This window comes from Medicago sativa, chromosome 2 (assembly GCF_051527215.1).
Source record: "Medicago sativa cultivar Bolivia chromosome 2, Bolivia_mono, whole genome shotgun sequence".
In the NCBI taxonomy this organism is placed as follows: domain Eukaryota; kingdom Viridiplantae; phylum Streptophyta; class Magnoliopsida; order Fabales; family Fabaceae; genus Medicago; species Medicago sativa.
In genome coordinates, this window is record NC_140750.1 from 81,737,718 (window position 1) to 81,751,259 (window position 13,542).

Genomic DNA, 13,542 nt, shown 5'->3' on the forward strand with positions numbered 1-13,542 from the left:
CACACAAACCATATATTTGACTAGTTTATCTTTTCCAGGTATAAATAATCCCGTTTTAGGCGACTCACACACATAATCTAATTTGATCACTGCACTAAGTCTTTCCAACCATAAATAACTTCTTTTACAATCTGCGAGTTTATCACGCCTAAAGACGGACAAGTTCTAATTTCTGAAAAAATAGTGGTCACACGCCTTAAAAAATGTGGTCACACATACCATATATTTGGCTAGTTTATCTTTCCCAAGTATAAATAATCTTGTTTTAGGAAAATCTAACCCATAATCTAATTTGATCACTGCACTAAAAGTCTTTCCAACCATAAATAACTTCTTTTACAATCTGCGAGTTTATCACGCCTAAAGACGGACAAGTTATAATTTCTGAAAAAATAGTGGTCACGCACCTTAAAACATGTGGTCACACAGACCATATATTTGGCTAGTTTATCTTTCCCAGGTATAAATAATCTTGTTTTAGGTGAATCTAACACATAATCTAATTTGATCACTGCACTAAAAGTCTTTCCAACCATAAATAACTTCTTTTGTGAGGTTAGTAAAATTATAGACGAGTAATTTTGAACACGGGAAAAAAAGATTGTTACACCTTTGTAAAATTGTGGTTATATATTTTAAATATTTGGTTATCTCAAATTATCCTCTGAAAACTATATCATTTTAAGCCAACCTATCATGTAAATATTAGTAGTGAGTAGTGACCACTTTTGTGATTCTCTCTTTGTATGACACAAAATTAAGTTTTTCCATCCTAAAATTTTAGATAACCAAAACAATGAACAATGTGACCACAATTATTAAGAGGCGTCACCATTATTTTATGTAGTTTTTCTAAGTGTTCATCTTTACGCGCAAACTTCGTATGAGATCAAAGACGTATTTTAGACTCCAAGAAACATGGAGGGCCCATAAATTTTACGATTCCCTATTTGTCTGACACAAAATTAAGTTTTTCTTGAAAACTAATAGTAGTTACGCATTTGATAAATATTGGTTAAATGTTTCCTCGATTTTGTTAGTATTTGTAAAGTCTGTCAAACTTACAAGATATTGCATCTCTCACTTTATTAACATCACTCACAAGTGTGTCCAAATATATTCTCTTCCCTCATATCATGTGGAGGAATAATGGGAACGACAAGTTGGTAAGGGAAAGAAATTGTGGTTACGCCTTTGATATTTAGTGGTTAACTGTATCAGAAATGTGGTTAGTTTTCCTAAAGACTGTCGTAGATATAAAATAATTCACCTAAGTCATGGTTAGCAGTCGTTAATAACTTATGTTAACGGTCCAACATACCGTAACTTCCGTGATAAAACGTGATTCATCGCTCGATTGGCCTAAAATGTCACTATTTTTACGGGAAAATGATAGTTAACCAAATATTTTGGTCTGTGCGACCATAATTTTTCAGGTGCGTGACCATTATTTTCCAGAATTTATAAGTTGTCCGTCCATATGCGTGCAATACTCGCAGCTTATAAAAGGTGTCAAATGAGATCAAAGACACAATTTAGACTCCAGGAAACATGGAGGGCCATAAGTTTTCCGATTCCCTGTTTGTGTGGCACAAAATTAAGTTTTTCTTGAAAACTAATAGTAATTACACCAATTAAAAGGATATCACATTAAAGGCATAACATTGGCTAAAAACATATTATGTTTCACCAATACTATCACCATGACAGGGTCCTAGGAAATTCAAAACATTTAAAAATAATTTACTTAACCATTTCATCATGGCACTTCGCTATCTTTATTCCTCGTCTTCATATCACCCTTCACCCATGGTGTCCGCATAAGCCCACTCTCCACATGGTTGCTTGGCTTATCTTTATTTCGAGTGATCAAGGTTGATGCTTGCAGATGTTCATTACAAGAAAAATCATCCGCTGCCATGGTGTTAACTTGCATCCAATTGACACCTTATATACAACAAAATCATCCGCTTCTTTGGTGGAATATTGACCTTCTTACTTTTTTTTTATTTTAAGAGGCATGATCTATCCAAAAATCAAAAGAGAATTTAGTTGATACCAACCTAATGCATTAAAATCTAATATAAGACACTGCAACAATTATTTGAATATCTTGATAAGCTACTACTACAATTTAAAATACTAACCGACTGTTAGCCTCACGCAACTTCCGATTGTTAGCAACTAACTGACTGTAAGAAGAATTTGCTTCCATTTAATACATCCACTTGGCGACCGGTCTAACGCCTCCCTAACAACTTCATCTGCAGCCTCTTCTTAAGTTGCACTCAACTCTTCACTAACCTGTGGAGGTTAATATGATATAAGAATTACTAAACTATCAACATGGTTGCATTTATCATGTTTCTCTTTACGAGATAAATTTACTTCTCACGCAACAACAAGCCATGGGAGTTTAGTTCACAAGTTTGATAAAAGTGCTTTTTGTTACCACTAAACTAGTTCTAAAACAAATCAATAGTGTTCACGTGTCTGCTAAAAATCTATAGCCAAACAATTGTTTTGTTATTCGGAAACATGGAAATTTTATTAATACAAAACCAGACCCAACATCATAGTGAGAAAATTAAGGGCTCGTATCTATGTCTAATTGGTAACATTACTTTAAACTTAGCATAGCAACAACTTTACCAAAACAAGGACTCATATTTATGTCTAGGCACACTATAATAAATTAGCAAATTCTATCACCCATAACATTCTGCCTAGAATTAAGAGATAAAGAAACATAGAAGGTGGTCACTTTTGATATTTATTGGAAAAATGATATTGTTTTCACAAGAAAAATACATATAACCAAAAAATTGAAGCATATAACCACAAATTTTCAAAGGCGTAACCAAATTGTTGTTATGCATTCAAAGATGGTCACCTATAAGTTTATCAACCTCACAACATAAATTTTTATTGAATCATTTTATTGAATCATCTTATTGTGAAATCTAATATGCATTACGCCTCCATCATTAACTAAGAAACTAACTCAATCTCCATAAAAACGTTATTAAGAGACTAATCCAGTCTCTAAAGATTTTATCGATCAAACTCAAACACTGATAACATCAAATTCCACCCACCATTAACTACACATCTTCAATATCTTAGCTAAATTGCATATATGGTCCTAAAACCATGCCACACAAATTATAAAGATTATGTGTTTACCGACATCTCTCAAAGGTTCAATGACACACGAATTAAACTGAATCAAATTATAATAGCTTTAATATATAATTACATACAATGGACATATGAACAGTGGCACACAGGGCAAGCAGAAGCTGAACAGAATGAAACGCACGTTTGTGACAAAACATACGGATGTCGCAGGAATGTAAAAAAAAACAAACTACTTGCAAAATCTTGTCCTACTAAAACATTGGTATAACCAGCTCCATATATCAAAAGGAACAAGCAGAAGCACAATTATTACACCAAGCCAAAACCATAAGCAGAATACAAAGAAACCAAAAACTGCCATCAAATAAGCATAAACTAGAAGCATACATCAAAGTGACTCTTAATATATATGAGAAACTTGACCAAAATGATTTATTTAACAAAAGGTTATAAATTTTCAAATATCATTTAACATAAACACAAATTGTTTGTTGAGATCAGGAGAAAGTGCACAAAAATAACAAAATACAAAATCATTTAAATCTATCAAGCATATGTCACTGATTTGAAAATAATCCAATCCTATGAGAAGAAAACCAAATTAGAGTTTAGACAAACAATGAATTTGAAGATGACACAAAGGCAAGAAAGTATAGATGAGGCAACGGCAAGTTATCACGACCGTAGTTTTGATATCAACAACGAGGAATGAAATTTATGTGTTCCCCAATTTTGGATTTAGGATTTCAAAACTAATTTTTAATTTTGGATAACTAATTTTAAAATTAGTGTTTAGGGTTCTTCAATTTTTATGTGCACATATCAGAATTGATTATAAAACTAAACTTGTATTCTAATTTCTAAGTTTTACTCAAGTGTTTACCAATTTCTGAAAACAAACTTCAAACCACAAAAAAACCTAAATGTAAGCCATCAACACCCATGAATTGAAGAATCAACAATAAGATAGAGCTCACCTTCCACATAATCAATAACAGAGACAGTCTGTCGACAAAGGTAGTGAAGTCACCGGTAATTGGGGGAGACGAAGAGATTGAGTTTCCGACGACGACAGTAAGAGAACGTGACGGCACCGCCAGGCGTGTGTGAGGAGACGAAGCATGGGGTTTTCGCAACCGGAGGGGTAGGAGACGAAGAGAGAACATACATGATGAGATGAGAGAGAGAGAGAGAGAGAGAGAGAGAGAGAGAGAGAGAGAGAGAGAGCAAACAAAATAATTCATTTTTTTTTTCAATTTTTTTGTTGACAAGGCATAGACTTATTATTTTATAATTAATTGTGACAAGTGGAAGGGTGTAGGAAGTGGTATGCCACATATGGTGGTTCACGTATCATTGCTCACCCACACACCACACTAGGTGCCACCGTGGCCATAACTTCAAAAATAAATTTGGGAAAAACATAACTCATTTTGTTTATTTGCAGTTTGCACCCATGATTAATTTTTCTTTTTACCCTTTAAAATATAATATGACAAAACAAATGAAAGACTAAGCCCCAGGGAAAGCCAGTCTCTAAGGTATCAGCTTGAACAGCCGGAGACTCAAGGATATAACCTAGAGAAACGCTTTGAGAAGCTTCCAACTTTGAAAGGTAGTTTGTACAAAAGTTACCCTCTCTGAGAGTGTGAAAGTGGAGGTTCCAAACTTGAGAAGAAATATCCTTAATACTCTGAATAAGGGATGCATAAGGATTAAAACATGTAATGACCGTAAGACACCTAGAGTAGAGAATCACGTATGTATAAACAAGGGACCAAGAAATGGACAAAACATAAAAAATTGGAGCTCAGCTCTAATGTTTGTGAAGATGCCAGAAAACCCAATAAAATCCTTAATCCAATTACCGTCATGAGTTCTAATAATGCCTCCAAATTTAGAATGCCCCCTGATTATCAGCACTACTACCATCCATATTCACAATAATCGCGATCACTTTTGAGGAATGCCATTGAACCCATCTTTGCATTTTTTAATTATTTAAGACTCATCATTGTTGTCGACGGAAATTTAATAGTGATGTTGAGTAGTAAATATTTTCATCGTAATGATAAATAAAATAAAATAGTATTTCTTCTTACTTAACAATGACCGATCCCCGTTAGAAAATATGTTGAACGTGCAAGATGAGTTATCCTTCTCGAACATGTTTTCTTCGTACACAAAAGTCATAATTTGAACTACCGACCAATTTCATTAAGATATCTAAATCCATGTTGTTATACCCTAATTTTGGACCTAAAAATACTAGTCAATTCTTCTTTTCTTGCATTTTAAGTCATTTGAACTGTCTTTGATCAATTGCATCTTTCTCTGCATTTTATTTCAATGTTATTTGCAAAATTTACATGCAAGGGTATTTTAGTCATTTCCTATGTCAAATTTCTCTCAGTCTTTCAAAATTTTGTTTGAGTCTTTTAAATTGGTTTGTATAAGCCCTTGTTTCAATCTCATGTCAAAATTCATTTCAAAAATATCGGTTAAGTCATTTTTTTAGTCAGTATAGCCCCTAGGGGCATTTTAGTCATTTCCTATGTCAAAAGTTCTTTCAGTCTTTTAAAGATTTGTTTGAGTCCTTTCAAGTAGTTTGAATAAGTCTCTGTTTCATTCTATGTCAAAACCCATTTTAAAAATTGCATTTAAAGTCATTTTGAGTCAGTTTTGCCCCTAGGGGCATTTTAGTCTTTTCATGTGTAAAAACCCGTTTAAATTCTAAAAATTGTCTCTGAGTCTTTTAATTCGCTTGTATAAACTCTTGCTTTGATCCCTTGTAAAAAAAATCATTTTAAAATTGCATTTGAGTCATTTCGAGTCATTTTAGTCCCGAGGGGCATTTTGGTCATTTCACATAATATTTCTGATTCGTTTTAATTGTTTTTAGTCGTCTCGTTTTACGTTAATTTTCAATTTACGTTTTCAATTCAATTTTAGTTTTAATTTTCATTTTAGTCCGCGCACTTTTGTTATTTACATTTTAATCCTTTTTAAGTTTGTTAGAGTCCAAGTGCCACGTGTCCAAATGTTATTGGTCCACAAAAGTTTGTTACAAGTCAAGTCCATGTGGCATTTCCTCATTGGTCCAAGCATCCCACATCACCTATAAATAGGTCAAAGTTGGTCAAGGTTGATTGAACTAATCATTTTTTACAAATTCCACAAAAAAGTCATAAATTTTTTTCTCTCTTTTCCCTCTTTCTTTTCCTTCACGTGTTCCTTTTCTTCTCCTCCATAACCAACTTTCTCATCCTCCATAACCACCACTTTTCCAACCTCTAACTAACCTTCCTCCACCATAACTAACCTAAACCACCACCTTCCTCCACCACAACAAACTTTAACCACCTCAAACCACCATAAACAACCACATTCATCATCCATAACAACCTTCAATCTTCATCACCAACCTTCAATCCACACCCAATTCTTCATCACCATATTCAAATCAAATTATATACACAATTCCAAACTGAAAAAAGGAATTCCAAATCTCCTCTCATTCCCAATCGGATCCCATTCTTTTCTTCCTTATTGCAAATTATGACATTATATGCTTCCAAGAAGGAGAGTTAGTGAAGGAGGAATTCATCATAGAAGAAGAGATCAGCAACAACAACGGTGCCAGAACAGATCTCGATTGTGAATCAAAATCACAAGGGTTTGGAGACGGAAAGTGCGTGACGGTGGAGGCATTAGTTCCGCGGCGAATCGAAAGCGTCGGAGAGGTAATAACGTTTTTGTTATAGCTGTTTATCTTTGAAATCGAAATTTAGGATTGAATTCGTCTACGTCGTTGCTCTCTCCCTCTTTGATTCTCGTTTTTCTTGAATTTGGAACGAAGGAGGAATAGGATTTTAAAAAATCGTAAAAATTGGAACCGGAATAAAGAGTTTCTCCGACGTCGGAAACCGTCACCGGTAGCCGCGTCGGAGTTGGTTAAACCCACCGGAGAAGATGAATCTTCATCCTCTACCTTTCCTCTTTCCAGATTCGTTCATGTAGAAAGAGAGAGGGAGCAAAACGTGAGTTTAGAGAGAGAGAGGGAGCAAAACGTGAGTTTAGAGAGAGAAGTAATTGTTGTGTATGTGTTTGTTCACGTGTTGGAAGCTATATAATTGTGTTATGCTATTTGCTTCTATGTATGCCAATCCATAGCCATACCATGGTCTCTCGGCTTCTTAGTGCTTTGATATTAATCATGCGGTTCCTGTACATTCTGTTTAGGGCCTGGGCCTTTGGGCCTGTTCCTTCTTCGTTTTTGTTAGTTTTGTTGCTATTTTCACCACCGTAAACACTTTTCACACCCCTGTTTCTTTAAAAAATTTCCAAAAAAAATCTTTAAATGAACAAATTATTTTCTTGATATTTTTTGATGAATCTTGATGTATTTATACGTCAAGTGTTGGTCAAAAAAATGGGGAAATAATTTGTTCTTTTGATTAATTCAATTCCTTTCTATTTCTTGAAAAATCTTGTAAAAAAAAAAAACTTCCAAAAATTTGTGACTTCTCTTGCAATTATTTTTGACATTTGAAACTCTTTTTTATGACATTTTGGCATGTTAAAAATGAGTGAAAAATGTATGTGGAATTTTCTTGTGATTTTGTGTTACTTTTTGCTAAGTGTTGTGAAAATTTCGCATGTTCTTGATCCCAAAAGTCTTGCTATGGTATATTGATCCTTAGTGTGAGAGTTTACAATGTGTATGCCTCTGATTTGGTGCTATTCTTTACTGTTTTAGAGTTTGATTTGTTGATTTCTTGTTTTACAAGTCATGTAAATAATTGTTTGTGGAAATAAAGTGGAAAATAGGTCTAAAAATATGCTAGGAGGCTTGGCTTGATAGGTCCTCTTAATTCTTGTGTTGGGACTGAAATAAAACTCTTTGGGAACTTGTTAAAATATGAGGATTGTAGGTCTTGTTCAAGCCTTGCCTTATTGATGAATCTTTAGGCCTATTTTGCATTGTTTTTGCTTATTTTTCTTTAATTTTTCTTACTTTTGTTATGATAGCTTTGACTTGTTTTATATCTTGTGCTACTAACTTTTTGTTTCATGTTTCATACATCATAAGCATTCCCACTTCATCTTCCTCTCCATTCAATTTCTTGCACTTTAAGTTTCAATTTCATGCAAAAATTAGAATGTAAAGCTTAGGAAATTCTTGTATTTTATTTCCATGCTTTTAATTTCTTGGCAAAGAGGCCATAGAATGTATCTAGGGTATAATGTAAAGGACAATGGACTCTAATAATGTACACCGACACAAACACCGACACATGCACACACACATCACTATAATATAGCTAGAATATGCATGTTTAGATGTATGTTTAGGATTGTATGTTTAGGTGAATGCCTAGGACTTATACTTAGAAAAAAACCAATTTTCCAAACAAATGTGAACAACTTCACTCAAGCATTTTTCATAATAAACCTTGGGGTCAAAACCCCATTGAATTTTCCTTTTATTTTCTTAATCAAATTTCAACAAATTTTAATCATACTTTGACTTGTTTTTGCAAATAACTAATCAAACCCCACTCTTTTCTAAATTCTCATGCCTTTAAGGCCTCTCTCTTATTCTTCAAAATCCATTTTCAAACTTAAAATCAACCAACAAAAACAAAAACATTTTTTGGAAGAGAACTACGGTGGATTTGATCCCTTAAACGGGTACGTAGGCAAGGAACAAAATTCCTTCAATTCAACTAAAATAAAAATCCAAAAACATTCTTCTCCCTCCAATTCTTCACTTAGAAATTCTTTAGGCTTAATATTTTCTTTCAAAATAGCATTTAAAAATAAAGCGCGCGCGTAGAAATTAAAGACGGTTCCTATAGGTTACTATAGTCGTTATGGGTGCCTAACACCTTCCCGTAGCGAAAACAACTCCCGGACCTCGATTCTCAAGGGTTTTGCTTACTTTTTCCCTTCCCAAGAAAAAATAAGATATCACCGGTTTAAAAGGTTCAAACTTAATCAATGTTTGACACCCGAAAACCAAGATAAAACAGCTGGCGACTTCACTGGGGAGATTCGAGAGTTACACCTAGTCTTTATTTCCACGCTTGCGCTTGTGTGTTTTACTTGCTTCTTTTACTTGCTTTCCTATGTGAATAAATGTTTAATTTCTTGCAAACGTGTGGGGTGAGAAATATCAAAAGTCCTGCACCCGGGCTGAGTGAACTTAGGATTTAGGAGGGATATAATCGACAATTCATTCCGGGGGTTGCCTCGTGTTTTGGATTATGCGATCAATCCCACATAGCTGAGGCATTTTGGAGGTGATGTTGTCGGCGCGGGTTGTCGCGTTTAGGCACTTTGCTTCTAATTGTTCTATGACGCTATGGACCGTAGATAACCAAACCCATCCATGGCCATTTTCTAGGACGTAGTGCGGAGGCTAAACCGAGTGTCGTCTCGAGTTTTAGTCGTCACGCGATACTACACTCAAGTTAGACCTTCCACGTATAATCATGGAGCGAGAGTTGTCTCGTGACACCATGAGATACGTCGGAGAGGTTGCAACTTGGGAACCTTTTTAGAACCCGGTTACTATTTCCTAAAGCCCTAGATTCACCGGACACCGTGTCCACCCATGACTCCTCGACTTTGAACTTCAAACCCACCATGTTTTCTCCGAACTTGAACATAATCATGCATTCATGCATACATGCATACATGCATAAACCTTTTGTCATGCATTGTTATCGAAAGGCTCAGACAAGTTGAATTTGTAAACATTGTAGGGATGAAGATGACTAAATCCTACAAGTTCAAGGAAGTGGATTTGGCTAGTTTGAGGGATTTGGCACTCAAGATTGAGGATCCGACTGGTTTCCGACACCGTTACGGGGCTTTACTTCCTATTCTCCATACTAATGTGGATGAGAAGCTTGTGCACACTCTAGTGCAATTCTATGATCCAGGGTATCGGTGCTTCACTTTTCCAGACTTTCAGTTGGTGCCTACTCTAGAGGCTTATTCTTCCTTGATGGGTTTATCTATTGCTAAGGGAATACCTTTCTCAGGACCTGAAAATCCTCTTCCTCCATTGGTTATTGCTAAAGATCTCTATCTCAAGACCACCGATGTCTCCAAGAATCTTGTCACTAAGGCACATATCCGAGGGTTCACTTCAGAGTATCTTCTTGGAAAAGCCAACCTCAATACCACTTGTCAGAACACTCTTGAGGCTATTCTTGCACTTCTCATCTATGGGCTTATTCTCTTTCCGAATCTTGATGGCTTCGTGGACATGAATGCTATTATGATCTTCCACTCCAAGAATCCGGTTCCTACTTTGCTAGCTGACACATACCATGCTATTCACGATCGTTCCAGCAAAGGTCGTGGATACATTCTTTGTTGTGTGCCTCTCCTCTATAGGTGGTTTATTTCGCACCTTCCGCAGTCTTTCCACGACAATCCGAGGAATTGGTCTATTTCACAGAGGGTTATGGCTCTCACTCCTAATGAAGTGGTTTGGCTCACTCCCGCTTCTAGGGTCAAGGAAATCATCTTTGGTGGTGGAAAGTTTCTTAATGTACCTCTTCTTGGTACCCGGGGGGGAATCAACTATAACCCGGAGCTTGCTTTGCGACAATTTGGTTTCCCGATGAAAGATAAACCCATCAATCTTGCTACAGCTCCTTACTTCTTTCACTACTCCAATGCTCCCACCGGAATTAGAGAAGATTTCATGCAAGCTTGGACCAAGCTTCGGAAGAAAGAGGTAAAGCATATGGGTGTGAGGTCCGGTATCGCTCATGAGGCCTATACACAATGGGTGATAAACCGAGCTGAGGAGGCTGGTACGCCTTACCCCTCTATGAGATATGTGTCTGCAACGGTTCCTACCATGCCTTTGCCTCTACTCCCACCTACCCAGGAGATGTATCAGGAGCATCTAGCTACGGAGAGTCGGGAGAAGCATCAGTGGAGAGCTAGATACTATGAGGCTGAGAACTTGATTATGACTTTGGATGGAAAAGGTGAACAGCAGACTCATGAGGTCTTGACACTGAAGAAAGAGCTAGCTAAGGCTAAGAGAGAGATTGAGGAGAAAGATAGACTACTTATGAGGGACTCCAAGAGAGCTAGGGGTGCCCGTGACTTCTATGCACGATACTGCGACTATGGGTCCGACTCTGAGGACGACGCTTCCACTTCCTATGCTTGAGGATTTCCATTTCCTGTTGTTATTTCCATGTGTTTTTGTTGAAATTGTCTTGTAAAACTATATGTTGGTTGTTTGTTTCCCTTTGTGTTAATTGTTGTTTAGTAATGTTTACAAGTTTATAATTTGTCTAAAACCCTTCGATAACCTAAAAAGAGTCTTTTTTGCATATGCATTAACACATTTCATGCATCATATGCACTCATCGGTCACAAAAAAACTTCTCTCGTGCTCATTGCCTCCTGGTTTTGTCCGCCGCAGTCTGAAAAGTGGCTCGTGTTCGCAAAGTCTACCAACCAGATAGAATTCATCAGACAAGATTTCACAAGAGAAGGATTATGGCTAACTTTGAGGAAGAAAATGCTCAGCTCCGCGCCGAATTGGCTGCTATGAAAGAAGATCTGGCTAAGGCCCATGACGCTATGTCCGCTATGATGGCCTCACAAGAACAGCCAGCCACTTCTATTCCGGTCACTGCTGAGGTGATTCCCTCTATCCCACTATCTACTGTGGCTACTGATGCTCGTTTTGTCATGCCCAATGGCCGTCCTTATGGCCTCTCAGCTTACTACTCTCCTAATACTGCCGCTGGTGTCTCTGGTTTTGCTGGCCAGGGACAGATCCCTGTGTCTACTGCTATGCCTCAAGTAACCACTGTTGTTACCGACCCTATTGTACACACTGTGCAACAGGTGATTGATGTTGATACTCCGCGTGGACAAGATCCCGCAATGGAAGCTATGAAGAGACAGTTAAGGGAGTTGGCTGGAGAACTCCGTGAGGTCAAGGCTAGCCGAGGAAACAATGGTGCTCCTGCTAAAGCTCGTGATCTGTGCTTGGTATCCCGATTTGAGGTTCCTAAGAAATTCAAAGAGCCAGAATTTGACAAGTACAATGGGACTTCTTGCCCACACAACCATGTTATCCGGTATGTCCGAAAGATGGCTAACTATGCCGACAATGATGCACTGATGATCCACTGCTTCCAGAGTAGCTTGACAGATGATGCCGCAGATTGGTACACTAGCTTGAGCAAAGATAACATCCATACCTTTGAAGAACTCGCTGCTGCTTTCGAAGGTCAATATGAGTTCAACACCCGTCTGAGGCCAAACAGGGACTCTCTCAAAGCTCTATCTCAGAAATCAGATGAAACCTTCCGTGAATATGCTCAGAGGTGGAGAGGGGCAGCTGCCCGTGTTTCTCCTCGATTTGATGAGGAAGAGTTAACACAAACATTCCTGAAGACTCTGAAGAAGGAATATAAGGAGAGAATGATAGTCTCTGCCCCAAACAACTTCTCTGATATGGTTACAATGGGCACTCGACTGGAGGAGGCTGTCCGAGATGGTATTATTGTCCTCGAGAAGGGTGAATCTTCATCAAACAGTGCACCAAAGAAGTACGGTAACGGTCATCACAAGAGGAAAGAATCCGATGTAGGGATGGTGTCTGGTAATCCATCTGCAGCTGCTACACAGATACCTCTGCCCTATCACTACATGCAATACTCTCAGCATCCTTTCTTCCCGCCATTCTACCAACAATATCCTCTGCCACCGGGTCAACCACCAATGCCCGTCAATGCTATCCCCCAGCAAGCACAGCAACAGCCTCCTGCTCAACAGCAACGGCAGCAGCAACAGGGTCCCCGACCCAAGCCTTCTTTTCCACCAATACCAATGCGGTATGGTGAGCTGCTCCCAACTCTACTGGCCAAGGGACACTGTGTCACCAGACCAGGCAAGCCTCCGCCTAATCCATTGCCTCCCAGGTTCCGTCAGGACCTAACATGTGAATTCCATCAGGGTGCTCAAGGCCATGATATTGAAGGTTGCTTTGCTCTGAAATATATTGTGAAAGATCTGATAGAAAAGGGACGGTTGACTTTTGAGAACAGTGTTCCTCATGTCCTCGACAACCCGCTTCCAAACCATGCTGCTGTTAATATGATTGAGGCCTTTGAAAGGGTTCCCGTTCCTCAGGAGGATCCCGTGTTGGATGTCCGCAATGTCGTTACTCCCTTAGTGCCATTACATGTCAAACTTTGCCAGGCTTCTCTGTTCAGTCATGATCATGCTGCTTGTTCAGAATGCCTGCAGAATCCTATGGGCTGCTGTGTTGTGCAAGATGATATCCAGAGTCTGATGGATGACAAGTACTTGATTACCAGTGATGTATGTGTGATCGTGCCAGTGTTC

The 13,542-nt window shown here is 37.8% G+C and overlaps 1 long non-coding RNA gene across 1 annotated transcript; it reads right to left on the reverse strand.

Moving 5' to 3' along the window:
• Positions 1-1,534: 1,534 nt before the first annotated feature.
• On the reverse strand, positions 1,535-4,378 carry LOC146951440 (uncharacterized). The gene is made up of 3 exons (XR_015025508.1): positions 4,119-4,378; positions 2,148-2,304; positions 1,535-2,025 (listed from the first exon to the last, which is right to left on the reverse strand). It is a non-coding gene; the product is annotated as an uncharacterized LOC146951440 (long non-coding RNA).
• Positions 4,379-13,542: the final 9,164 nt, after the last annotated feature.